The following is a 26494-nucleotide window of genomic DNA, read 5'->3' as shown; positions in this document are numbered from 1 at the left end:
AATTTATATTTCTTGGGATTCTCCGCAGTTATATTCCACTTCACAACAGAATGAAGTTGTGCACAATGTGACAGGTTGTTGGCTAAACATTAACTCACATTGAGTTATTTTATCAGACTTATTTATCAGCTGCTTCATTGTTTAAATAATTAACAACAAAGACAGATCTTTTGGTTACCTCTTCAGATATAGGTGGTGGTCAGAACCGCAATCAGTCTGTTACACATTAGTAAATAGCTGCTACAATACATCATTCTGAACTCAAACAACTGAAAAGTTTTGGTTTGTATGTCACGAAAATCTGAAAAGACGTCATCACTTTTCGTAAATCTGGCATTGCTTCGTCCAATCAGATGATCGTAAGAATAAGTAAAGAAAGAACCCTAGTTTGTGATACACGTTGATTACTGAATTAACAAAATTGTATCGTTTACATTGAAGACTAGCTATTCGTAATATTACATTAAAGACTATTTTTAATCAGAAGAAACGCGGAATTTCGCCTTTACGAGATTTTATTTTAAACAAAAACTTTGAAACAACCAATCTGATGACGTTACATGCGTATATGGTGCAATTAGCGACTTTAATACACGCAGCGCTATAGCACACTGGAAATGTTTTGGTCAGAGTGTCATGGTAGCGAGCCACGCCCCCATGGCTTCAAAAGGTAGTACGGCTGGGATACGTAGCGCCATCTCCCCTTATTCTTACCTCCATGGTCGCTAGAGTCTAGGCTTCTTCAACTGGATGTGGTAACTTCTGTGAACTACGTCACTTCCCGTGTTTCGCTGTCTCTAGAGTCCAGTTCCGCCATGTCAGGTGTGCGCGAGTAGAGAACTGCTATACCGGCATCCACAAGTCGTATACACTCACCCGCTTGTACGAAGCCTTTCCGTTCGCCGGGAACTCTTCACTGTCAGCGTCCGCCAGGTCTGACTTTTGGTATGGAGATGACGGACGTCATACTTAGCATTCCCAGGGATGGTTGGAGAACATTTCTCTCAACGAGCAAGAACATTTCATTTGGCTTCCAAGTTCTTCTCCCTCTGACACTACTTTCCTTTCTTTCGCCTCGCGGTAAGATCTTTAAAAATAAGTACAAATCTAGTGATTGTCGAAGTAGGTTGTTTCTTTCTTTTAGTATAAGTACCACAAAGACATTTCTCCGTAACAGAAATGAATTTCGAAATTTTATTGCATTACGAAATACTAAGAAACGAAACAATCCATTGCCATTTAATGTATTTGCTAAGACTTCTAAAAACTGTTTTAAAAAATGTTTGTAATCATCCATACAGGGTGTATCGCAGTGGAAGTAAAAAGTAACACTGTCTAACTGCACAACTGAAGCAAAAATGCTGGAACAAACACGGGTCGTAAACAAGACGTTTGCGAGGTAACTGCAGAAATGTTATTATGAGCCATCACTGACTCCAATATAAAATATTACCATAAAAAAGAAAAACTTTGACATGTAAATTTGTCCATCAGGTGGTCATTTACACTACCCGATCACCAGTATTCCAACGTCTACTACAGTCCGACTGAAATTACTTTACAGTTGACACTTGACACATTGTAGCTGGTTTGCTGAAATCAAGAGATCTGAACGTCACGCCCGAATGCTTCGCCGTTGCCGAACTGCCTCAACAATTAGTCCACATCCATTTCCTTGTCCGGATTTCTTTCTTGATAATAAGTTTGTATCCCGAATCCTGCATCCGGACACACACACACACACACACACACACACGCTCACACGCGCGCGCGTGTATTTTGAGAGAAAACTATCAGTAAAAATGACCTCAGGGACGCAGGAATTACAATCTGATCCATTAAATGCCGAATAAGCACTAACAGTGTTCGGCTGTGGCCACCAAACAATGCGCTAGGAACTTCTCTTCGATGCAGCCTGACACTGTACTAAACAATTGCATAATAAAATCACATGTGTCATGAATAGCAAGGAAAGGGATCTTCAAATGAAACACGGCTACTACCCACCAAATTACCGCAATTATTCAACGAAAGTGTACAGTTTACACAAATGACATGTACACAGCAGAGGACAGAAGAGAGAAATAGTGAACAAGCCGCTTTCAACTATTTTATATCGTTAGAGAAACGAATGTGCCTCCTTCATTTTGTTTCACAGAATTTTCTTTACACATTTTGACTCTTAGACACTTCTTCACAAAATAATTCACGAAAATTAAAAATTAGTTCAACGTTTCTTTCAATTAATGTACAGCTTAGGGAGCAGCCTGATGAAACATTGGATACTGTTCTCGATTATTTGAAGGAACTATTATCGTGCAATGATTTAAAATAAGAAAATAGTGGCATTTTGTGAAAATAATACTAACTGCAATTTTGGAGGATAGAATAGTAAAGGGAGTTATAAAGTTTAAGCAAAATTCAATCTATCACTCAGTTGCAACTCACTGGGATTGGATATGGAGCCAGGGGGGTGAAACTCATATAGGGATTTCCGGTAACACGGCATTGGTTTGGTTCCAGGCCACTTGGAGCGCTGCAAGTTTAGCAATTTATAGTCTCGTGTTCCTATTGGATGACGTAGTCTTCCATAATTGTTTTGGTATCGTAGCAACGTGATCGTGATTTTTCATTTAAATTGCAGTGTAAGTATGTTGCTATTATTCTGCTTAATTTTTGGATGCATTCGTAATATTTGATGGTGTGATGATTCAGTATTTACTTTTTACTTTTGTTTCATATAAAACACGAGGTTGTATCATCACATTACGTTCTGTGGACTCTTGTATATTTGTTCCTGCAAAGAAATACAATTTCTGTTGCTCAGTTTACTTAAAGGGTAAGTATTTTCTTATTTATGTTCATATTTCCTTGTATTTCATAGAGAATCCCATGCTAGCAGCTTTTGACATAGTTGGTATTCAACTTTCCGAATCCTGTAATGGAATATAATTCTGGCTTTGATTCATCTTCCTTTTTGCCACGAAGTACTCTTAGTGACATAATAAGTATCATTTATTGTGCCGTTTACTACATACCAAATATTGGACGTGTTACAATTGATTCGTAATGCCTCAAGTGTGTTCTATTTCCCGTTTTCGACAGTAAATATTCTGTTCAGTACATAACACTCTATCCAGGTAAAAAGTGTCTGTTGCTGTTGTATCGACAAAGGTTGTGTTCTCACATAATAAGACATTTGTTTCGAAGTCACACAAAGCAGGTCCTTCAAGCAGTTGAACATTTACACGTATTATTGTGGCAATATCCAATGCAGTAGAAATCTTCTCGCACATTAATGCTCAACACAATGTAATACAGATTTACAGCTGTAACTGTTACTGATAATGTACAGTTGAATTTGGTATCTACCATGGTATCTAGATGCTGAAATATACTGAAATGGTACAATAAGCAGTGTTTCTACCGCCTGATAGCACTGTTTATCGAAGTAGTGTTGAATATAGAATATAGTGCAACTATGCTCACGCAGTTATATATAGAGTGATGTGCATATCCGTAGTAGAAATGAGAATTTGTTTCGTTTTTTCACTATTTTGTAGCAATACCACATCAGATTACAAGCCCTGATAACAGTTATCAATATTTCAGTACAGGATAGCTGCATTTAGACATAAGCTAATATGATTTTTGATAGTGAAATTAATTTCACATTGAGTTTTCTTTAACATTAATCAATGTAAACCATACCTGATCATTTTTCTCATTCCTAATTTTTGGTTTGAATAACATTTCAGACACATGAGGATGGATCATACAGGAAGAGAAGAATCCAGTTTGAGATTGAAATTGAAATACTCGTGCAAGTTTCCTGGATGCAGGAGTAGTTATTATGTAAAAACAAATTCCAAACACAAGAATAAACATTTCTATAAATTTCCACTGGAAATTGATCCGTAATATAGATGAAGGTGTCAACTGTAGTTATTATTATGTGTGTGAGGATCATTTTTATGAAGCAGATTTTGTGAACTTTACTAGACACAGGCTAAATCCTGGTGTTATACCAAAGCACATGGAATTGGTGTTGTATCACCTTCCCCCCACCCATCTGTGGTGGTGGTGGTGGCGGTTTCACCACATTGGGTGCAAATATAAGTGTGCACGAGACAGGTCACAATGCAAAATCTGCAGTAATACAACGAAGCAGTCCCCCTTTACAGAGCACAGATGAAGGTGAGTACAGCTTTTCATCCTCACCTGTTTATGACGTTGAAAGTAGTCCAGGTGTAATGGGATCTGGTGTTTCTAAACGTGATTTAACTCCAAGAAAACACAAAATGTATAAATCGCATAGAATTACAGTTTTCAGAGTGTGTAAATTGAAAAAACAGCTACAGAATGAGAGGAATAAACTGAAAATTCTAAAAGAGTTGTATGATGACAGGAAATTTCAGTTAATTGAAGAAGAGTTGAATGATGTGATTAAAACTTTTATTAATAGTCAGTTAAGAAATGCCAATATGCAGTCCACAGCAGTACGGTGGTCTACACAAGATAAGGCATTTGCTTTATCTATTTATAAGCGTGGTCCCCGGTTGTACAGATATTTGGCCACATACTTCTCCCTTCCATCTGTCAGGCTGCTCAAGGGAGTGCTTTCCCACACACCATTTGATACAGGACTTAATCCAGCTTTATTAAACTTTTTAGCAAGGGAAGTAAGTAATATGCATGAAAATGACAAGTATTGTGCTCTACTTTTTGATGAAATGTCTCTGGATGATGGTATGTATTATGATGCACACAAACAGCTAATCTATGGGTATCAGGACTTGGGTCATTTAGGACGTTCACCTGTAGCTGCTAGTCAAGCATTGGTTTTTATGCTGAAAGGCATTCACAGAACTTGGAAACAAGTTCTAGCATATGATTTTACCGCAACCACTTTCCATTACACCCATTTGAAATCACTCATTGTTCACATCACAAGTGAACTACAGAATATTGGCTTCAAAGTGGTTTGTACTGTATGTGACCAGAATGCAACAAACCAAAAGGCCCTTATGCAACTGTGTGAAGCAAATTTGTTGAAGCCCAGTATATTTCATTTTGTCGTCAATAATCAACCAATTGCTACCATTTATGATGAACCACATCTGCTCAAAAACACTAGAAATGCTTTGATAGATAATAAAATTCAATTTGATCCTCACAAAGCAGCAAAGTTTGAGTACATCAGTACAGTGTTCTTCTTGGATAAAAAAAACGGTTCAAAACTCTACCCAAATTAAAAGCACAACACTTTAACTTTTCTGATTGCCATGTCAAAATGAAGGTAAAAGTTGCTGCTGCACAAATGAGCCATACTGTTGCAGCTGCAATTGAAACATATGTTTCTACTCACACATTACCATCTGACGCTATACACACAGCTGAGTTTGTGGAAAAGGTAGATAATCTCTTTGATTCACTCAACAGTAATGAGCAATATCCCAGGGATGGAAAACAATTTAGGTGTGCTTTATCAGAAAATTCGCCACATTTAGAAATGTGGTATAGCATATTGAGGGAAATAGGCAGCTGGCAAATAATAGATTTAAAAATGGGAAGAAACAAGACTAATATGTTTAGCTTCATAAAAGGTTGGCAGATTACATTACAGTCTATTATTTTCTTGTGGAAGACCTTGAAAGTGGTTGGCTTTAAGTACTTAAATTTAAAGGCGTTCAATCAAGATGCTTTAGAAAATTTATTTTGTTGTATAAGACAACATGGTATTGCTAATACAAACCCAACTTGTTTTCAGTTTGTACAAGCTCTGAAGACTTGTGTTGTCAATCATATGACTTTGCCTTTCAAACCCATGAGTGTAAGTAACTGTGAAAATGATGATTACACTCCCTTGAGCAGTTTGTGCTACTTTTTGGCAGCTAGTGGTAGGAGTGACCATTTAAGTGAATGTGAGATGAAAGACACTGATACATCTGAGCAAATTTATTCTTACTCAGATGGTATCATCGAGTCTGTAGACGATCAACAATCCTTAGCCTATGTAGCAGGCTGTGTACTAAAAGCCATAGATGTACCAGATGATTGTGAAACATGTAATACCAGTCTCTACTCCTCTGTTGTGACTGAATCATTTGTTTACCTCATTTAAAGAGAATAGTGAGGAGCATTCTCATTTGAAATATGCAAGTGAAAGAGTCATGATTTTCCTAAGGGCACTCCATGATCAGCTGTATGAGTATCTAAATAGTCATGGTCACACAACAAGACTACATGATAATTTAAAAAAAAATTTGTTCTGTCTCATACAACAATTTGTAATAAACATGACATTGAAGAGAGACTTCTGAAGACAAGTATTCCATTTATAATATACAAGGATGTGAAAGAAAAGAAATTTACAAACAAGAGGAAATTGTGTATGCAACAACTTAAAAAGAAGTTCAAATCATGTTAAAAGACTTTGTATTTTGTTTACTATGTGTACAATGAGAGTAAGCTCCCTATACATATACAAATGTTCTTGTATCAAAATCATGCCTTTGATTTGTTATGACAAAATCTGGTAATTCAGCAGGCACATAACTTAACACTTTCTAGATTTGATGATTGGATTCTAAAAGTGTAACGAATAAAGTGCTGTCAAGGGGAATTTGTGTTAATTTTCAACAGTGTTTTCAAAGAGGAAGTAAATAAATAAAAATGTTAAAAACAAATGTTGTACCAGTGTCTTCTTTCATTATTTAACATGATGGGTGTTGCCAAAATAACAGCCAAGTTGGGGAAAATAGAAAAAAAATGTTATGAGTTGCAGTTCATTTTCTTTGTATGTCTCATTTTCAAAAACATTTTGGCTACATTCATGGAGTGTCTACATGCTCTGCTCCCAATTTGTTTTTCAGTTGATGTAAAGTATTATTTTGTGTGTCTCATAAATTTATTTGAACTGTGCAGAAGTTAAATATCAGATGACTGAATATCCATAAATAACAATCATCAGAAAAAATAATAAATCGGATTTTGTAGACTTTACAGTACATCCTTGGTTTGTAGCACAGATTTTTTTGTAAATGACCTCTTGGTTATCCATTAGCTGTGTAGTTATTTATTTGTGTAACCTACTATTCCACTTTCGATCATTCGAGTGGACATAATGTGCTTTAGGATATGTGGAAACGTAAAAACCATTTATATATGCATGCAAAGTCAGATGATTTTCGTCTGCCATGTGCTAAAGCTCGTTTATTTCCACATGATAATGGCCACACGGCCAAAATCGCAATATTGAGTTTTACAAAAGAATTTCACAGTCAACAGGTGACGTCGTAATTTACGAAAATTTTCACAATGTAAACTGCAGCTACGAGTAGTTAATGTTTGTTTTTGATTGAGATTTCTTTTATATATTACTTTGCAAGATCTCAAAAACCTTTATCACTGCACTATGCGGCCCACATTCAAAGATTAAATGAAAAATATTGTCCTGTAATTCGCGTATTTAGAAACAAACATCAGAGATTTTCGCGCCATATTTTTTTCGTATTGAACTTCACAGCCAGGCCACAAGTAGCGCTGGTGTCGTTCTATGTTTCCGTATAATAATGTGGTCTTTGCACTTCTACTATATTGGTGTTCTGTGTATGGAGCCCATATAGTTCACGGCACGATTAGAGCAGCTCCAGATTGTCTCCCTGCAGACTTCGAAGGTATGATGGCTCGCGTTAATGGCGGCGCTTGAAAGAATTTTCTAAATATTTCAGCCCTGAAAAAGCTATCTTCTGAACAAAAAATTTCATTCTCTTGCCAAAAATAAAAAAATTAGAGACGACTGTGCAAAACTTATTGAACGCCCTTTCTTTTTAACCGCTCATATCTAGTAGATGATGGAGTTAAAAGGGACTTTTCTTGTAACGAATTATTGCTGATTTATTTAAGAACAACGTACGAACTCTGTTCAAATAATTCTGGAACATTCATAACTTCGCGCCAATGGTATGTTGGAGTGAAATGCGGTTGGCATTCCAGTACATGCCTGTGTTTAAGGGGCCCACACCCTGCCTATCTAACCCATGTTAATTTAGGCAAGTATTTGACCCATTTCTGAAAAAAACTATTTGATGCAGGACCTTAGTATTTTACTGTATGTTACATGATTCTAATAGAGTTCACTGTACTAAAATCTACTTTTTCAATTTTATAGTTTTTAACAAATACTTTTTTTAATTTATTAACAAAAAATATTAATTTTTTCTTCAGAAAATATTTTTTGTGGACTTCCTATTGGGGAAATATTAATGAATGTAGCACCAGAAGTGGATTTTTGTGTTGCGCAGAGTTTCTGAAATTTTCATTCATTTATCTATGATAGTTTCTGATGTAATGAGGTATATGTACTGAAAATTTTATTTTGCAGGAAATTGTCTTTAAAGAAAAAACTTCGGAATTTTGTTACTTACAGTTAATTAAAACTGTCCTGCTGCATATGGTGGCCCTTCTTTGGCGTCTAACTGATCTTCCAGCTTCTTTTTCACCTTCCCGGATGTTTGTCTTGCTTTCTTGGCCGTATTTGATGCAGACCTGTCTGCATCGGCTTTCCTCATTTTATCGCAATGTTGCAGCCCAGTGATCATATTTTCACCAGGATTAATTCCCAGCTTTTTCAGTACCCAACTCTTTCCAATATTACCACAGTTGAATGTAATAACAGCATCATGAACTCCTAGTTTCATTGTATGCATGCCTACAAATACAGTTTTAGGAAGGCAGTTCCAAATTATGCTGTTGAAACAGATATTTGGGTTCTGTGTCATTTCCTTAGAAGGTCAGGATGAGCCAAGTCTCTGAAAATAGGTTTAATTGCTGTAATAACAGCAGCAGGAAGAGAATGCTGGTGAGAATTAGATTTTCCAGTTGCCTGAGCTCTATTGTATTTGCACCACGAATTTTCTCCTGATGGACACAATCCATGACGGGCTTTATAATCAGTAGAGGACTTATGGAAGAATATAGACCAAACATCTCTCTTCATTGCATCCAGATTTCCTTTATTTCTCCTAATTGCCAGCCCATAGTATACCTGCAAGTTTTCTATTTCAGTTTTAGTTAACTGACCCTGTCCAGTCAACAATTTTCCATCTTCTAATTTTTTCTCTCATATCAACAGTTAGTTTTCTCATCCTTGTTCCTAAACGTTTTTGAACATGTCCTACACATTCTATTTTGCTAATAATGGCATCTCCATGTGGCTTAGAGCTCACCACATTGTTGTATGCCTTACAGTCACCATCCCCAAAATATTTGGTGTTCCTTATGCCTCTTGTTTCTACAGAGCGATGAAATATTTGTTGTACTCCATGAACTTCCATACCACCACTTGTTCTTCTAAAATTAGCCACACTGTTGTGTTCTTTTTGCCGGCCACGGTGGCCGAGCGGTTCTAGGCGCTACAGTCTGGAACCGCGCGACCGCTACAGTCGCTGGTTCGAATCCTGCCTCGGGCATGGATGTGTGTGATGTCCTTAGGTTAGGGGACTGATGACCTCAGAATTTAAGTCCCATAGTGCTCAGAGCCATTTTTGTGTTCTTTTTGTTCATTGACTTTACAACATTTGCAACATTTAGACATTATCTTCACATCTAACATTTTACTGGTGTCTACACTCGTTGCAGTCACTACGCCATTCAGAGAAGTATGTCCTCTTTTCTGCCAACTTCCATCAATTGCAACTGCAATATCCAAATATCCATCAGTTTCTTCCACTGCTTCCCTAGCAGCCAGTTTCATACTTTCCTCCCTGACCTCACATACAGCTTTCTCTAATACTGCAGTCAGTTTTTCAAATTTGTTTGGTGATTGATGTAAGTTCATCACTGAACAAAAGTGTTCTCCCTGCAGCCATGCCCTTTGAAATGGATCGTAAGGCATAAACTAATCTAGTATTGATTGCATAAGGGCCACTTGCATCTGGTTTTGAAAAACTCATAAATGAAATCACAGCTGAGCATTTAGTGCAAATTAAATCCAAATCAATTGCTAGGCCTTTTCCCCCACTAGCACTCGCGCAAATTTTTACACTCTGTGACTCACCGCGCTGTCTACATTGTACAAATTTAGAAATTACATCTGACAATGTTCTCAAATTTATAATAATGTTACTGCACCCATTGTCACTTACAGTAAATTAGTTGTAACTCTCTTGAAATGGTGAGAGCTTCTTTGATGATGCACTTGTTGAAAAATTACAATTAGAAACATCGTTGCCAGGGTACATAACCTCTTGTACAGAAAGCTTCCTACACTTGTTTCCTCTAAATTGTCGTTTTGAAAATGCGTTTACGTTTTGTCATCTTCGAAAAATACAACAAAACACACGTAAACGAGCACTGCAAACGCAAGTATAACAACTACTCGCAATCAGACTTGAACAAAACTAACCATGTGATTGAAAGCGTGTTGTTTACAAACAGCAGAAACAAAGGAATACCGACCATTGCATTCCAAGGATAGCCAACACACTCGGGAGTACAAAAAAATCCCTAACATGCAATGAGGGGATACAAAGATCTAAAATATATGCAGAAAAGTGGATGACATAAAAGGGGGCATTGCACATACACACATGTGGTAGGGAAATGCTCTTTCACTGCTCGAAAAAAAATTTTTTCAGCAAAATTCTTTTCAAAGCACTTAAATAAAACCTTAATATATCGAAATATTATGAAAACCGAAAATCGATTTTTTTCGACCTGAGCCACTGTGTGGTCCCCTTAAAGGGGCCTTCACACTGAAAACCAACTCAGTTGTTTAAAGTCGCGAGTCTGAACAACTGCTTGAGAGAAGTTTTGTCTCGAGTTTGTAGTTGAAGGTCATTGAGCAAAAACACGTCAGAGTTGTGTGACTTGAGCATGTGCATCTGTCGTATCGTCTGCTGTGTTCCTTTCTTCATCTGCTGTTTTTGTTTCGACAATGGCAAACCAGGTGCCGTCAACAGATCTAACAATTCAGTTCTTGTTAGAAATTGAAATGCACAAATCTATGTAGGACTCTTCTGATTCTGCATATAAAGACAGATATAAAAGGAAAGATTTGTTGAAAGAAGTTTTGGATAAAATTGATGTACTGCTTGTGGAGTGTGAAAGGAAATGGAAAATATGAAAACACACTACAATCGTGAGGATTGTAAAATGGACAAAACTCAAAGTGGGTCTGGGACAACAGAGATCTATATTCCAAAATGGATATTTTACGAACATGTGAAGTTTTTGGAAGGCGTGGACAAGCCAGGGAGAAAAATATTTACAATCGTAAGCAAAATATCATTCACTAACGTAACTGAGGCTGTAAGACTTTTGGTCAGAAATTCTGTAATTACACCTATATTTTCGCGCAGAAATTTATTTATTTCTCTTGCCAAATCATTTTGTTAACATCTGATACAAAGTAGTTTGCAAATTAATGGCTTATATTGGTAATAACTATAGCTATAAGGGTTTTGTTCGGAAATTTTTAATTACATTTGTCTTTTCACTTAATATTTATTTATGCATATTTCTCTATCCATTTCACTTTACCAACATCCGATACAAAGTGGATTGCAAGTTCATCTTTGCAGTTCTTCCTTCGTTGCCTCCCTTTCTCTGAAGTCCTTTATTTTGCAGAGACATCCTCCAACTGCCATCTGAAACCCTGCCTCTTTCTGGATCTTCCACGTCAAAACTGCTAGGTGGTGAGTAAACGGTGGCACTTTCTTTATTTTTTCTAAGATAACTGTACAAAGATACAGTTGCAGAAGTCACATGGGAAAAATAGATGAATTTGGATAACGCTAACCACCATCTTTTATCTCCACTTTTGCAAAAAATCTATGAAATGACAGTAAGTAATGGAATTGTAAGTTTTATAACTAAATTTTTAGTAGTATACTTGTCAGAACTTGATATCAGAGAAAGGAAGTTAATGATAGTCTCATTAACAGATTTAGCTGAACATATTGTGAGCTCTTTTGACTGACCACAGAAGACTTGGGATCTTCATGGTTCTTTCTAAATCATCCTGACTTATGGAGAAACTTTACCGGACTGGGTTTCAAAGGAAATACAAAGACATAACGAAAAAGTTCAGAAATAGTACATTATGAGTTGGGAACACCACATAGAAAACCAATATACTACAGGGGGTTAGTTGGTTGATTTGGGTGTAAGGGACCAAACATCAAGGTCACCAGTCCTATCGGATTAGTGGAGGATGGGTAAGGAAGTCGGTCATCACCTTTCAAAGGAAACATCTTGGAATTTACCTGAAGCTATTTAGAGAAATCATGGAAACCAAAATCTTGCCATATCCGAGTCTGAACCTTCGTCCTCCTGAATCTGAGTCCAGTGTGCTAACCACACCTCGCTCAGTAGTAGAGGACATTTTACTGGTGTCTACACTCGTTGCAGTCACTACGCCATTCAGAGAAGTATGTCCTCTTTTCTGCCAACTTCCATCAATTGCAACTGCAATATCCAAATATCCATCAGTTTCTTCCACTGCTTCCCTAGCAGCCAGTTTCATACTTTCCTCCCTGACCTCACATACAGCTTTCTCTAATACTGCAGTCAGTTTTTCAAATTTATTTGGTGATTGATGTAAGTTCATCACTGAACAAAAGTGTTCTCCCTGCAGCCATGCCCTTTGAAATGGATCGTAAGGCATAAACTAATCTAGTATTGATTGCATAAGGGCCACTTGCATCTGGTTTTGAAAAACTCATAAATGAAATCACAGCTGAGCATTTAGTGCAAATTAAATCCAAATCAATTGCTAGGCCTTTTCCCCCACTAGCACTCGCGCAAATTTTTACACTCTGTGACTCACCGCGCTGTCTACATTGTACAAATTTAGAAATTACATCTGACAATGTTCTCAAATTTATAATAATGTTACTGCACCCATTGTCACTTACAGTAAATTAGTTGTAACTCTCTTGAAATGGTGAGAGCTTCTTTGATGATGCACTTGTTGAAAAATTACAATTAGAAACATCGTTGCCAGGGTACATAACCTCTTGTACAGAAAGCTTCCTACACTTGTTTCCTCTAAATTGTCGTTTTGAAAATGCGTTTACGTTTTGTCATCTTCGAAAAATACAACAAAACACACGTAAACGAGCACTGCAAACGCAAGTATAACAACTACTCGCAATCAGACTTGAACAAAACTAACCATGTGATTGAAAGCGTGTTGTTTACAAACAGCAGAAACAAAGGAATACCGACCATTGCATTCCAAGGATAGCCAACACACTCGGGAGTACAAAAAAATCCCTAACATGCAATGAGGGGATACAAAGATCTAAAATATATGCAGAAAAGTGGATGACATAAAAGGGGGCATTGCACATACACACATGTGGTAGGGAAATGCTCTTTCACTGCTCGAAAAAAAATTTTTTCAGCAAAATTCTTTTCAAAGCACTTAAATAAAACCTTAATATATCGAAATATTATGAAAACCGAAAATCGATTTTTTTCGACCTGAGCCACTGTGTGGTCCCCTTAAAGGGGCCTTCACACTGAAAACCAACTCAGTTGTTTAAAGTCGCGAGTCTGAACAACTGCTTGAGAGAAGTTTTGTCTCGAGTTTGTAGTTGAAGGTCATTGAGCAAAAACACGTCAGAGTTGTGTGACTTGAGCATGTGCATCTGTCGTATCGTCTGCTGTGTTCCTTTCTTCATCTGCTGTTTTTGTTTCGACAATGGCAAACCAGGTGCCGTCAACAGATCTAACAATTCAGTTCTTGTTAGAAATTGAAATGCACAAATCTATGTAGGACTCTTCTGATTCTGCATATAAAGACAGATATAAAAGGAAAGATTTGTTGAAAGAAGTTTTGGATAAAATTGATGTACTGCTTGTGGAGTGTGAAAGGAAATGGACAAATATGAAAACACACTACAATCGTGAGGATTGTAAAATGGACAAAACTCAAAGTGGGTCTGGGACAACAGAGATCTATATTCCAAAATGGATATTTTACGAACATGTGAAGTTTTTGGAAGGCGTGGACAAGCCAGGGAGAAAAATATTTACAATCGTAAGCAAAATATCATTCACTAACGTAACTGAGGCTGTAAGACTTTTGGTCAGAAATTCTGTAATTACACCTATATTTTCGCGCAGAAATTTATTTATTTCTCTTGCCAAATCATTTTGTTAACATCTGATACAAAGTAGTTTGCAAATTAATGGCTTATATTGGTAATAACTATAGCTATAAGGGTTTTGTTCGGAAATTTTTAATTACATTTGTCTTTTCACTTAATATTTATTTATGCATATTTCTCTATCCATTTCACTTTACCAACATCCGATACAAAGTGGATTGCAAGTTCATCTTTGCAGTTCTTCCTTCGTTGCCTCCCTTTCTCTGAAGTCCTTTATTTTGCAGAGACATCCTCCAACTGCCATCTGAAACCCTGCCTCTTTCTGGATCTTCCACGTCGAAACTGCTAGGTGGTGAGTAAACGGTGGCACTTTCTTTATTTTTTCTAAGATAACTGTACAAAGATACAGTTGCAGAAGTCACATGGGAAAAATAGATGAATTTGGATAACGCTAACCACCATCTTTTATCTCCACTTTTGCAAAAAATCTATGAAATGACAGTAAGTAATGGAATTGTAAGTTTTATAACTAAATTTTTAGTAGTATACTTGTCAGAACTTGATATCAGAGAAAGGAAGTTAATGATAGTCTCATTAACAGATTTAGCTGAACATATTGTGAGCTCTTTTGACTGACCACAGAAGACTTGGGATCTTCATGGTTCTTTCTAAATCATCCTGACTTATGGAGAAACTTTACCGGACTGGGTTTCAAAGGAAATACAAAGACATAACGAAAAAGTTCAGAAATAGTACATTATGAGTTGGGAACACCACATAGAAAACCAATATACTACAGGGGGTTAGTTGGTTGATTTGGGTGTAAGGGACCAAACATCAAGGTCACCAGTCCTATCGGATTAGTGGAGGATGGGTAAGGAAGTCGGTCATCACCTTTCAAAGGAAACATCTTGGAATTTACCTGAAGCTATTTAGAGAAATCATGGAAACCAAAATCTTGCCATATCCGAGTCTGAACCTTCGTCCTCCTGAATCTGAGTCCAGTGTGCTAACCACACCTCGCTCAGTAGTAGAGGAGGAAACAGAATCAATCACAGACCTGAATTATACTGTCCAACATGGTGTGCTACAAGGTTCCATAGTCGAGTCAATGGGATTTATTCCCTACATAAATGATTTAACTCTCTCAGTCATTGCAGATCATGTGTTCCTCACAAGGGCTATTTGTATACCTGTGTTTCGACTCTGCAGGCCGTAACTCTGCTTGTTTTGAGGTGTAAAGTATTTTAAAGATGCATTTTATGGTACAACCCTTCCCCAGCGAAGAGTACATATTCTTGCTGAAAAACTACAGCCTACAGGAAGACGTATCAACAGAGTGCTGCACATGTTGGTAACAACGTGTTTGTTATATGTTGCTGCTTTCATCAGTGGGCTGTAGAACATTCCCACACCTGTAGACCACGATCTTGTCTTCAGCTTTGTAGAGATCGGCATAAATGTCGATAAAGTGTGTGAAGAGTAGTGGCCAGCCAGTCATCATTAAGGGAAGAAATCTGGGCTCATGTTGCATGTGCTGTGTCGTAAGGGCATCATTGGGAACCACCTGCTTGCAGCAGGATAAAGCCAAGTATGCCTCTGGCCAGGTTACCACAAACTCCATGAAACCACCAATCATGCCTACTAGTACTCAGGTGTCATGAAGGTGTTGACTGGAGAGTGGAATGGCACTGTTGTCTTCAGTGATGAGAATAGGTTGTATTTGTGCGGAAGTGACGGACATACACGTGTAATGTGCAGGTCTCGTGACTCACATAGGTCCCATTCCAGACTCCATGGTAGGGGTTGGGGGAGGGCAATCAGTTACAATTCATGGTCATACTTGGTGTTTCTGTGGGGTAAAATAATCAGTGCCCAATACATTGCATGGGCGCAGTCCATTTAATGCTTTTCTTCAGCAGGACAATACACGTCCACATAAGGCTTCTTTGATGCAACATGCTCTTTGTGGTGTGCAACAACTGCCCTGATCAGCAACATCACCACATCTCTCGTCATTATTAGATGTGTGAGATATGATGGCACAGTAATTTACTCATTCTCCAGGGCTTGCAAGAGCCATTGCCGAATTACAATAATAGGCAAAAGGTCCTTAGGACAGTTTATTGCAGCATATCATTTTGCACCTTTATCATCGTTTGCATGTGAGAGTTCACATCTGTGTGTCTGCCAGAGGGGGGCACATTGTGAATTAATGCCACTGTTTGCGCATCCTTTACTGTGTGACATGTGTGTTCATTTGATCAAAAGTTGTTATCATATACTCCTACGGTGAATAACTAACTGCCTGTCAACTCACTTATCATTAAAAAGATTTTGTCCTTGGGGTGCTGCATTTTTGTACCATCAGTGTATGTCGACAATTTACTTACTGTAGGTATAAATATAAAATGCACCTGGAACACAAATAAATATAGATTGCACAAGAAAAAGACATTTCAATCTCTAAAACCAATATTTGTATGTTTGTTGTGGATAATAGCCACACCAACAAATTAATTTTCCAGGCAAAACCTGTATTTACTCACCTGTCGTCATAGGTTAGAGGAACTATCACTTCACTCAGTTGCTCAAAACAGGAAAAGCAGATTTCGGCCGGAAATACGAAGTAATTTATCAATGTAAAAACTGTGGCGTGTATCATTTACTGATCAACCAGTATCGTATATAAAAGCAAAACTGTATTGTTCCTTAATGTAAAAGGCAAAATTAGACTGGAGTATAGTTAGATATAGATTGCAGCAAGAAAAATACGTTTCAGTGTATAAATTGGATATCGGGATATTATGGCTCCTATAATAAAGACATACATGAGCATAACACAGGAAGTTATTACACGAGACAGCCAAAATTGAAACCAACGATGAGTGTACCACGTAAAACAGTCAAAAGACTTAAGTAAGCAACCAAAATCAGTTATAAAAAAATTAGATATGTCTGTAAAATGAGCAAGTATTTAAAATTATACTAAATTTTAGAGATTACATTGTAACTGAAAATATTTAATAACTTTCTATGTGTATGTTACGCGTAATTCTGTTTTCTGTAATTGTACATTTGCCACATTCTGGATATTTGTTGTATTTCAGTCTTGTTATAATATAACCTGGTACATGCTGTCAGAACACATATATGACATCTGTCTGAGTGTGTCTGCCTTTAAATTTGTATAATGCATCCAACACTCTTATTTGAAAATTATCAGGTGGCCTTAAAACAAAAGACCAAAGATGTATGTATTAGTTCGACCACATAGGAAAGAAGTTGGTAGCAATTCGCGTTGTAGCAGATACTTTGGTCATTTCCTCGTCTCACGTGTTCATTTGTTTTGTGGTCGTCGATTTGAGTAGCCGAAGAGGAGTTTCTGTTTGCCGTTCGTTTTTCGCTGTCTGTATTTCTTCATTCATTGTAACTGGTAAGTGCTAATCGTTTTAGTCGCGATATTAACTTTTTGTCTATGACGCGAAAAAGTGTTTCGGTGGTCTGCTTGCAATACATTGTAGATTCGTTCGTCGCAAAAATATTGTGTGTTCATGAAACAGTATGCTTGCCCTTGGTTCCACGTGGTAGTAACTGTAGATGTGATGTAAGCTTAAAGGGAGCTGTGCATTCTAATAGTAGGGCTTGGTAAAAATTATTAGTTCATGTGTATTTTTTTTTTCTTTAATCGCAGTTATTGTATTGACCATTATAGAAAGTAAGAATATTTTCTCGCCATCGGTAACATTGTGATTGAGGACAGTTACTGTTGTACATATTTTGCAGCCAAATTGTTTCGAACAGCATGTGGTATTAAAGTTCTTGTTCGGGAACGAGGTTGAATGTGTGAATACGGCGAATTTTCTTTAAGATTAACAAGCATAAAAGACTGAAGTTAGCTGTAATGTGTTTCCTTAAGGCATTGTATTCATATATAGTTTTTAATGTTTTGATTTTTTAAACATTGGCATTAGCTGCAAATTTTAGGTAATGGACCCCCCTGCATCATTTCTCGTAGTTTTAGTTGTACGTCCATTATATGCATAAAAATAGTAGTTGGGGTCTTGTCAGTATTTACTGTGAGTTTTCTCATTTTGCCACGAACGTTTTTTGAATAAAATGTGTTAAATAGGCTATGCCGCAGAGTAGTGCGTTACTTGTCTTCAATACACAAGACTGGTTTGATGCAACTCTCGTTGATACTCTCTCCTGTGCAAACTTTTCCATCTCAGTAACTACTGGAACCTATGTTTCTGAATCTGTTTACTGTATTCATGCCTTGGTCTCACTGTATGATTTGTATCCTCTGCGCTTCCCTCCGATACTACACTGGTGATCCCTTGATGCCTCAGAACGTGGCCTACCAACTGCTCCGTTGTAGTCAAGTTGTGCCACAAATTCCTCTTCTCCCCAGTTCTATTCATTAGTTCATCAGTTATGTGATCTACCCATCTAATCTTCAATATTCTTCTGTAGCGCCACATTTCGAAAGCTTCTATTCTCTTCTTGCTTAAACTGTTAATTGTCCATGTTTCACTTTCATACACGTCTACAATCCATACAAAAACTTCCAGAAAAGACTTACTGACAGTTAACCTGTATTCGATGTTAAGAAATTTCTCTTCTTCGGAAATGCTTTACTTGCCATAGTCTACATTTTATATCCTCTCTGCTTCGACCGTCATCAGTTATTTTGCTCCCCAAATAGCCAAACTCATTTACTACTTTGTGTCTCATTTCCTAATCTAATTCCCTTAGCATAACCCGGTTTAATTCACTAATTCCATTATCCTTATTTTGCTTTTCTTTTTGTTCATCTTATATTCTCCTTTCAAGACACTGTGCTTTCGGTTCAACTGCTCTTACAGGTCCTTTGCTAATGGAATTGTCATCAGCAGACCTCAGTTTTTATTCCTTCTCCTTAGGTTTTAATTCATACTCGAAATTTTTCTTTTGTATCCTTTACTCCATGCTCAGTATATAGATATATCGGGAACAGTCTACCACTCTCTCCCTTCTCCCCCCCTTCTCCCCCCCCCCCCCCCCCACTCTCTTTCATGACCTTAATTGTTATTAGTGCCGTATGGTTTCTGTACATGTTGGGAGTAGCCTTTTGCTCCCTGTTTGAAGTCTGGCACCTTCAGAATTTGGTAATGTATTCCAGTCAACATTGTCAAAAGCTTCCTCTAAGTCTACAGATTCTAAAAATGTAGGTTTGTCTATCTTCTAAACGAAGTCTTACGGTCAGTGTTGCCTCGCGTCTTCCAACATTTCTACAGAATCCAAACTGATCTTCCCTGTGTGGTCGGTTTCCACCAGTTTTTCCATTTGTGTGTAAAGAATGTGCATTAGTATTTTGCAGCTGATAATTTGGTAATTTTCACACCTGTCAACACTTGATTTCTTTTGGTTTGGAGTTATATTCTTCTTGAAGTCTGAGGGTATTTTGCCTGTCCTCCATCTTGCACACCAGATGGTAGTTTTGTTAGGGCTGGCTCTCCCAAGGCTATCAGTAGTTCTAATAGAATGTTGTAAACTCCCGGGGCCTTATTTCAGCTTAGGTTTTTCGGTGCTTTGTCAGATTCTTCATGCAGTACATCTCCCTTTTCACCTTCACCTACTTCCTCTACCATTTCCATAATATTACCGTCAAGGACATCTCCCTTGTATAGACCCTCTGTATACTCCTTCCACCTTTCTGCTTTTCTGTCTGTGCTTCCCATCTGAGTTCTTGATATTCATACTTCCCCAAATATCTCTAATTTTCTGTTTGGCAGTATCTATCATGCCTCTAGCCATCCCTGCTTAGCCAATTTGCACATCCTGCTGATCTCATTTTTTAGTCGTTTGTATTCAGTTTTGTCTGTTTCATTTACTGCATTTTTGAATTTTCTCCTTTCATCAAATTCGTTCTCTTCTGTAACCCAAGGATTTCTACTAGCCCTAGTAGTTGTAACTACTTGATCCTCTGCTGCCTTCACTATTTTGTCTCTCAAAGCTACCCATTCTACTGTATTTCTTTCCCCATTCTTGTCAATTGTTCCCTAATGCCCTCTCTGAAACACTCTACGGGTCAGTGGAAGCATCAGATTCCACCCGTCTGGTTTGACATGTGATGTAAGGGTGTTGTGGTGTGTGACGTAATTATGGCTCAGTGCTTGAGTTGGTTGTGTTTGTAGATGTCGCATTGTTGTTTCATGGTGCCCTTGTGTGGGTGGGTGGTGTTTTCATTAGGTGTTACTGGTTTGTTGTTTGTACTGTGGCAAGACGTTCAATGTGTGTGTATATTTGGGGGGGGGGGGGGCGCTTGCCGATCTAGTTTTCAGTGTGGGATTTTTCTGGTTGAAAGTACATGGTTTTTTTGTCTATTCTTCTCGAGTTGTTTTGTGTATTTATGGTGTATTAATGTTTTAATTTATGTACGGATGTTTGATTTGTGGATCTTTGAGGTTTTGATTTTATTTCTCGTAGTTGTAGGTGCTGATTTTTTTATATCAACAATTATGGTTGACCTATGTGGGTCACTTGAAATGACAGATTCCTGTTTTTGTAATTGTAGGTGTTGGTGTTTTGGTATCATCGTTTGTGGTTGACGTATATTGGTCAAGGGAAATGTCAGATTCCAATTTTCATTGTTTTAGTTGTAGGTATTGATGTTTTGGTATCTTCGCCTGTATAGGTCAAGGGAAGTATCTGATTCCTGCTCATTTTTGTTGTAGTGGAATGTAGTAATTTTTTTCTTTTTATCATTTTATCTTTTGGGATCATGGTGTGTTCTTTTTACTGTTATATTTAGCTTGCACTCACCCTAAAACCCACAGGTTCCTGTGGTTGTCCCCTTAGTTTGATAGTACTTTTGGGGAAATGTAATTGTCTTATTTATATATATTTTCGTGTTTGTTGCCGTGTGTATGTAGTGGCATCATAGGCGCCACATTGGAGACTCTTGGAATAGCTATTTCTGCCAGGTTCATGACGTAATGGGTCAACGCAGATAGGTGGAATTGCTCTTCTATAATATCCCCTCTAAAACCTCTTGTTCTTTCAGTTAATCCAGGCCTCATCTCAGACCTTAAATTTCTGACTTTTTGAAGTTTTAGTTTTTATGTACAAATAATAATTGTGGCCAGAGTCCACATCTGCCCCTGGAAATGTTTTAAAATTTAGAACTTGGTTGCTAGATCTGTCTTACCATTATATAATCTATCTGAAACCTTCCTGTGTTTCCCGGCCAGTTACAGCTACTACTGCGAATATTTCATTGTGTGTGTGTGTGTGTGTGTAGGGGGGGGGGGGGGGGGGCAGCAGTCGCAGTATCACACTATAGCTCACTTGCTGAGAGTTCTGCTGGTTATTTGCAGATGGTATTCTGGAGCCTACACGTGATACAATGTATCATAGTTTACTCACAACCAGAATGCCTTTATTATCGAGCTGTAGGTTGTAAATGGATCATCTTCTGTGGCATAGCATCATTGTAAATTGAAATAAATGAATGTTTTTAAAGATAGAGCTGGACATTGTGTAACATTTTTGTCGCTTGTATTAAACCATCTGTTCATTCCAATTCTTTCAGTACATATTTTCATTCTTAGTGTGTATGAGATTTTTAGAAGGATTGTTTTTCATTCTGAGCAATTTTTATTTTTTGGTTTTGTTTGTGGGTTTGGATTTTATGTATTCCTATCAATATGGAAGACATAGGGTGGGGTTTGTCAACTGCAATATGGAATACGAATTTTACAGTTGAAGTTTTTTCACCTATGCTAGTATCTTATTCTTTAGTTGACCTAAATAAACTGAAATACGGGATACAAATTTAACTGTTGGAGGTTATTTCACTGTTACTGGTACCACTATGCTAATTTTCATCCGATACTATTAGTATCAAAGGTGGAAAAAAATTCATACCACTTACTTCAGCTTAGCTGTTTAGGTCAGTTGAAGTGTGAGATACAGATTTTATGTATATCGCTTTTTTTTTTGCATTCGTGGTTTTCAACTGAGGCACAGGATGCCAATGTTACATAGATTTTTTTTTGTCTTTACTAGCATTAGGAACCTGGGATACAGATTTTACATCTGTCGATATTTTCACTTCTGCCTGAACTAGTATCAGCTGAAGAATAGGTTGCTAGTAGTAGCAGAGGCGAAAAAAGCAACACCTGTAAAATTTGTATCCCGTACTCCAGTTGACCTACATAGGATACTAGTGCTAGCAAAGGCAAAAAAAAGTTGCAATGTGTCTAATTTGATACCGTACTGCAGTTACCGTATGAAGATCAGCTCAAGTTCGGGATGCAACTCATACGTCGACAGAGGTTAATGTTACTTGTCTCTTTCCGTTTTTGTGCTAGTATCTCTTTTAGTTGAATTATGTAGGTCAACTGAAGAATAGGATACTATAGGTTCGTATGAGTAGTTGCCATTGGGCTCGTGCGCATGCGCAGAGCTGAATTCGCGTAAGAGCAGTGCCTTCCTCCCTCTTCTGGCTCCTTGAAGTGTGGCTGTTTGCCGTATGAGCGGTAGCAGCAAGTAGCCAGATGCTGCCGCACCCTTGCTGCCAGATTTGCGCATGTGCAGTGTTTTATAGTTGGGGGGAGGGGGGTCCTTTCCCACGTCAAACAAAATAAAAACAGGTTTCTGTGGCTGGGAGCCATAAAGTGAATTAATATACATTCTCATAACCATGAAAGACCAAAATAAGTCAGTAGTTCCAATTTTCTGATTTTATATTATTTCCACAACATTAGCAATCAACCATTAATGTCTTAAAGAAGCTATTTCTGTTTTATAGATGAATTTGCTTCTACTTTTTTTTCCGCTGAGGCAGTTAGTTTATTTGAAACGAAGTGTTTCATTCCACACTATTGGCTACTTTCAACCTCGTTCAATTTCAAGTGGAAATTTTCATTTTCTGGGATGAATGACATTATACCGTAAAAAGAACCAAACATGAGAATACAGTACTGGACCTCCAAGAAAATTGGTATCGCGAAAACCACATGAAAAGCTGAATATCAGGTACTTCAGAGTGCATCTGGACATAGAAACGTGTAATTAGTGGAATGAAGCATTTTAATATGGTTTATGAAATTCCGATTTTGCTGGAGTAGACTCGGAAGTCCTGTTTCTTTTGTGACACTGTAAGATCTCTTAATGCTATACGTACGAACACGGTAAACATTGACTTGAAGCTGACTAAGAAGGCAAATTTGGTCAGTAGTTTTGAACTAAATATTTCGTTTCAAATATAATGACAGCTGTAGCAGAACTGTACAAATCTGCCTTCTGTGAAAGGGTATTTGATCACGAGGCACTTGTCTAGTACTTCCTCGAGGCCTGAAGTTTTCTTAATTTGTGTTTGTCTTAAATTTTTAGAATGCTATTCTATGCTAAATTGTAGACTGGCAGCATATTGTGTTTTATTGTTTTAACTCCCCACATGGCTTCATATTTATTTCTACAGTAGAATATAAACTGCAAGTTGTACAGTTCCTTTGCCTCACAGACAACCATGTTAATTTTTTTACGCATTTTGAAATAGTCATGAAATTTATTGTCCATTATTGTGGTGTAAGCTAAACAAGAAACTTTTTTTCAAGAATTTTGTATTCAGTCCTATTGCTTTTTTCAGTGCTGTGTAGATGTAATCCTGTCGGAAGTGCTACATAACAATATTGCAGAGTACGAATTAAAAATCTGTCAGTCAACCTATAGACAGACAATATGTATGTGTGCTGATGGAGGTGTGTGTGTGTGTGTTTGTTTTATTGTCTCTATCAACATACCAACACTTTGGTTTAGTAAGTTACAGCATCTTTGGAGTAACTTACCAAATGAAAGTGTTGGTATGTTGATAGACAATAAACACACACACACACACACACACACACACACACACACACACAAATTTATTTCAAGCTTTCGCAACCCAAGGTTGCTATATCAGGAAAGAGGGAAAGACGAAAGGGTGTGGGTTTTAAGGGAGAGGGTAAGGAGTCATTCCATTCCCAGGAGCGGAAAGACTTACCTTAAGGGGGAAAAGGACAAGTATACGCTCGGGCACACGCATAAATATTGATCTGCACATATACAGACACCGGCAGACAAATGTAAATGCAAAGAGGTTGGGCAGAAATCACTCGAGGCGGAAGTACAGAGGCAAAGATGATGTTGAATGCAGGTGAGGTATGAGGGGCGGCAACTAGAAATTAGCGGAGGTTTAGGCCTGGTGGATTACGGGAAGAGAGAATAAATTGAAGGGCAAGTTCTCATCTATGGAGTTCTGATAGGTTGGTGTCTGTGGGAAGTATCCAGATAACCCGGACGGTGTAACACTGTGCCAAGATGTGCTGCTGTGCACAGAGGCGTGTTTAGCCACAGGGTGATCCTCATTACCAACAAACACTGTCTGCCTGTGTCCATTCATGCGAATTGACAGTTTGTTGCTGGTCATTCCCACATAGAAGGCTTCACAGTGTAGGCATGTCAGTTGGTAAATCATGTGGGTGCTTTCGCATGTGGCTCTGCCTTTGATCGTGTACACCTTCCGGGTTACAGGACTGGAGTTGGTGGTGGTGGGAGGGTGCATGGGACAGGTTTTACACCGGGGGGGCGGTTACAAGGGTAGGAGCCAGAGGGGAAGGGAGGATGATTTGGGGATTTCATAGGGATGAACCCAGAGGTTACAAAGGTTACATGGACGGTGGAAAGACAATCTTGGTGGAATGGGGAGGATTTCATGAAGGATGGATCTATTAACTTCCCCAGATAAAGTGATGCACTCACTGGTGGGGTGTGTGGTTCTCTTGAACATATTAGTTGTTGCTTTTGTGATATTGGTATATGTAATGATACCTGACAAAAGTGAGTTACCTGTAACTTTAAAAATTTCATTCCATTATGGGTTGTGTTATTAAAGATTGGCAGACACGGATGTTAAGTTTATTGCCAACTAGCTTGTGTATCAGGTGAGATAGAGAATTCTCCTCTCCAGTACCAGTTAGTGGCAGTGCTTTGTAGACATCCCAAATCCCTTATAGAGTTAGTTTCTGATGTGCTGTGTATGTTTCGCAGGAATCAAATTATTCCACAGAGACTTGTCTAACATCTAATAAAACTGATGTGTATTAATTGTGCAATTTATTTGTAACATAAATTGCATTATAAATGTAATTCCCAAATGTGTGTTCTGTATATCTTACCAAGGTGGAAACCCTTCTGAGGTGACAACAATAGTGAGCATATACAGAGGCAACAAGTCATGGGATACCTCGTAATATTGTTTTGGACCTTTTGCCAAGCACAGTGCAGCAACTCAATGTGGTGTGGAATAAACAACTTGTTGGAAGTCCCCTGTAGAAATATTGAGCTGTGCTGCCTCTATTGCTCTCCATAATTGTGAAAATATTCCTGGTGCATCATTTTGTGCTGGAACTGACCGCCCTATTAGATCCCTTAAATGTTAGATGGGATTCACATTGGGCAGTCTGGGTGGCCACATCATTAATGTGAATTATCTGCAACATTCTTCAAACAATTGCTAACAGTTGTGTCCCTGTGACATGGCACATTATCATTCATAAAAATCCATCATTGTTCAGGACCATTGTCCTTCAGTGGCTGCAAATGGTCTTAAGATAGCCGAAAATAACTTTTCCCAGTATGTGATCAGTTCCATGTAATGTACACATAGCCCCCACCATAATGGAGCCATCACCAAGTTGCGCAATGCCTTATTAACAACTGTGGCTTCGTAGGCTCTGTGCCACGCTAGAATTCCGCCGTCTGAAATTGGGATTCGTCTGACCTTGCCGTGGTTTTTCCAGTCATCGAGCGTCCAAACGATACGATCACAAGGCTAGGACAGGCACTGGAAGCGATGTACTGTTAGCAGAGGCACTCGCATTGGTAGTCTGCTTCCATAGTCCATTTCACCTCACTGTCCTAACAGATACATTCATTGTATTTCCCACATTGGCTTCTGCGGTTATTTCACACCTTGTTGCTTGCCTGTTACCACTGACAACCCTTTGCCAGTGCCGCAGCAGTGTTGCCCGTGGCGAGATGTAACAGTTGGAATTTGGTATTCTCGGCAGACTCTCGACATTGTGGATCTCGGAATAATGAACTGTGTAATGCTTTCCGAAATTGAATGTGCCGTACATCGACCTGCAACTACCATTCCGCATGGGAAGTTTAATTCCAGTCGTGTGGCCATAATCACTTAAGAAACCTTTTCACCTGACTACAAATGACAGCTCTGCCTCCTTTATTCCTTGTGTACATGATACTACCATCAGTATATGTGCACATTGCTATAACATGACTGTTGTCATCTCAGTGTACAGTAATAAGATAAACTAATCATA

At 38.1% G+C, this 26494-nt stretch overlaps 1 protein-coding gene across 8 annotated transcripts in view; it reads left to right on the top strand.

Annotated features, from left to right (window-relative positions):
* The window catches only part of LOC126427102 (poly [ADP-ribose] polymerase tankyrase-2-like), a 543050-nt gene that overhangs the window by 115740 nt on the left and 400816 nt on the right, over positions 1-26494 (top strand). For 3 of the 8 annotated variants that reach the window (XM_050089311.1, XM_050089305.1, XM_050089303.1), the window contains exon 1: positions 17426-17556. The exons of 4 other annotated variants lie outside the window; for them this stretch is intronic. The gene's annotated coding sequence lies outside the window, so the exon portion shown is untranslated. Of the gene's footprint in view, positions 1-17425; positions 17557-26494 lie in introns of those variants that run through there. One more of the 8 variants, XM_050089306.1, reaches the window with a different exon arrangement.

This window comes from Schistocerca serialis, chromosome 11 (assembly GCF_023864345.2).
Source record: "Schistocerca serialis cubense isolate TAMUIC-IGC-003099 chromosome 11, iqSchSeri2.2, whole genome shotgun sequence".
Classification (NCBI taxonomy): Eukaryota; Metazoa; Arthropoda; class Insecta; order Orthoptera; family Acrididae; genus Schistocerca; species Schistocerca serialis.
The sequence above is the reverse complement of the archived record's forward strand: the minus strand, read 5'-3'. Positions and strand labels throughout refer to the sequence as shown.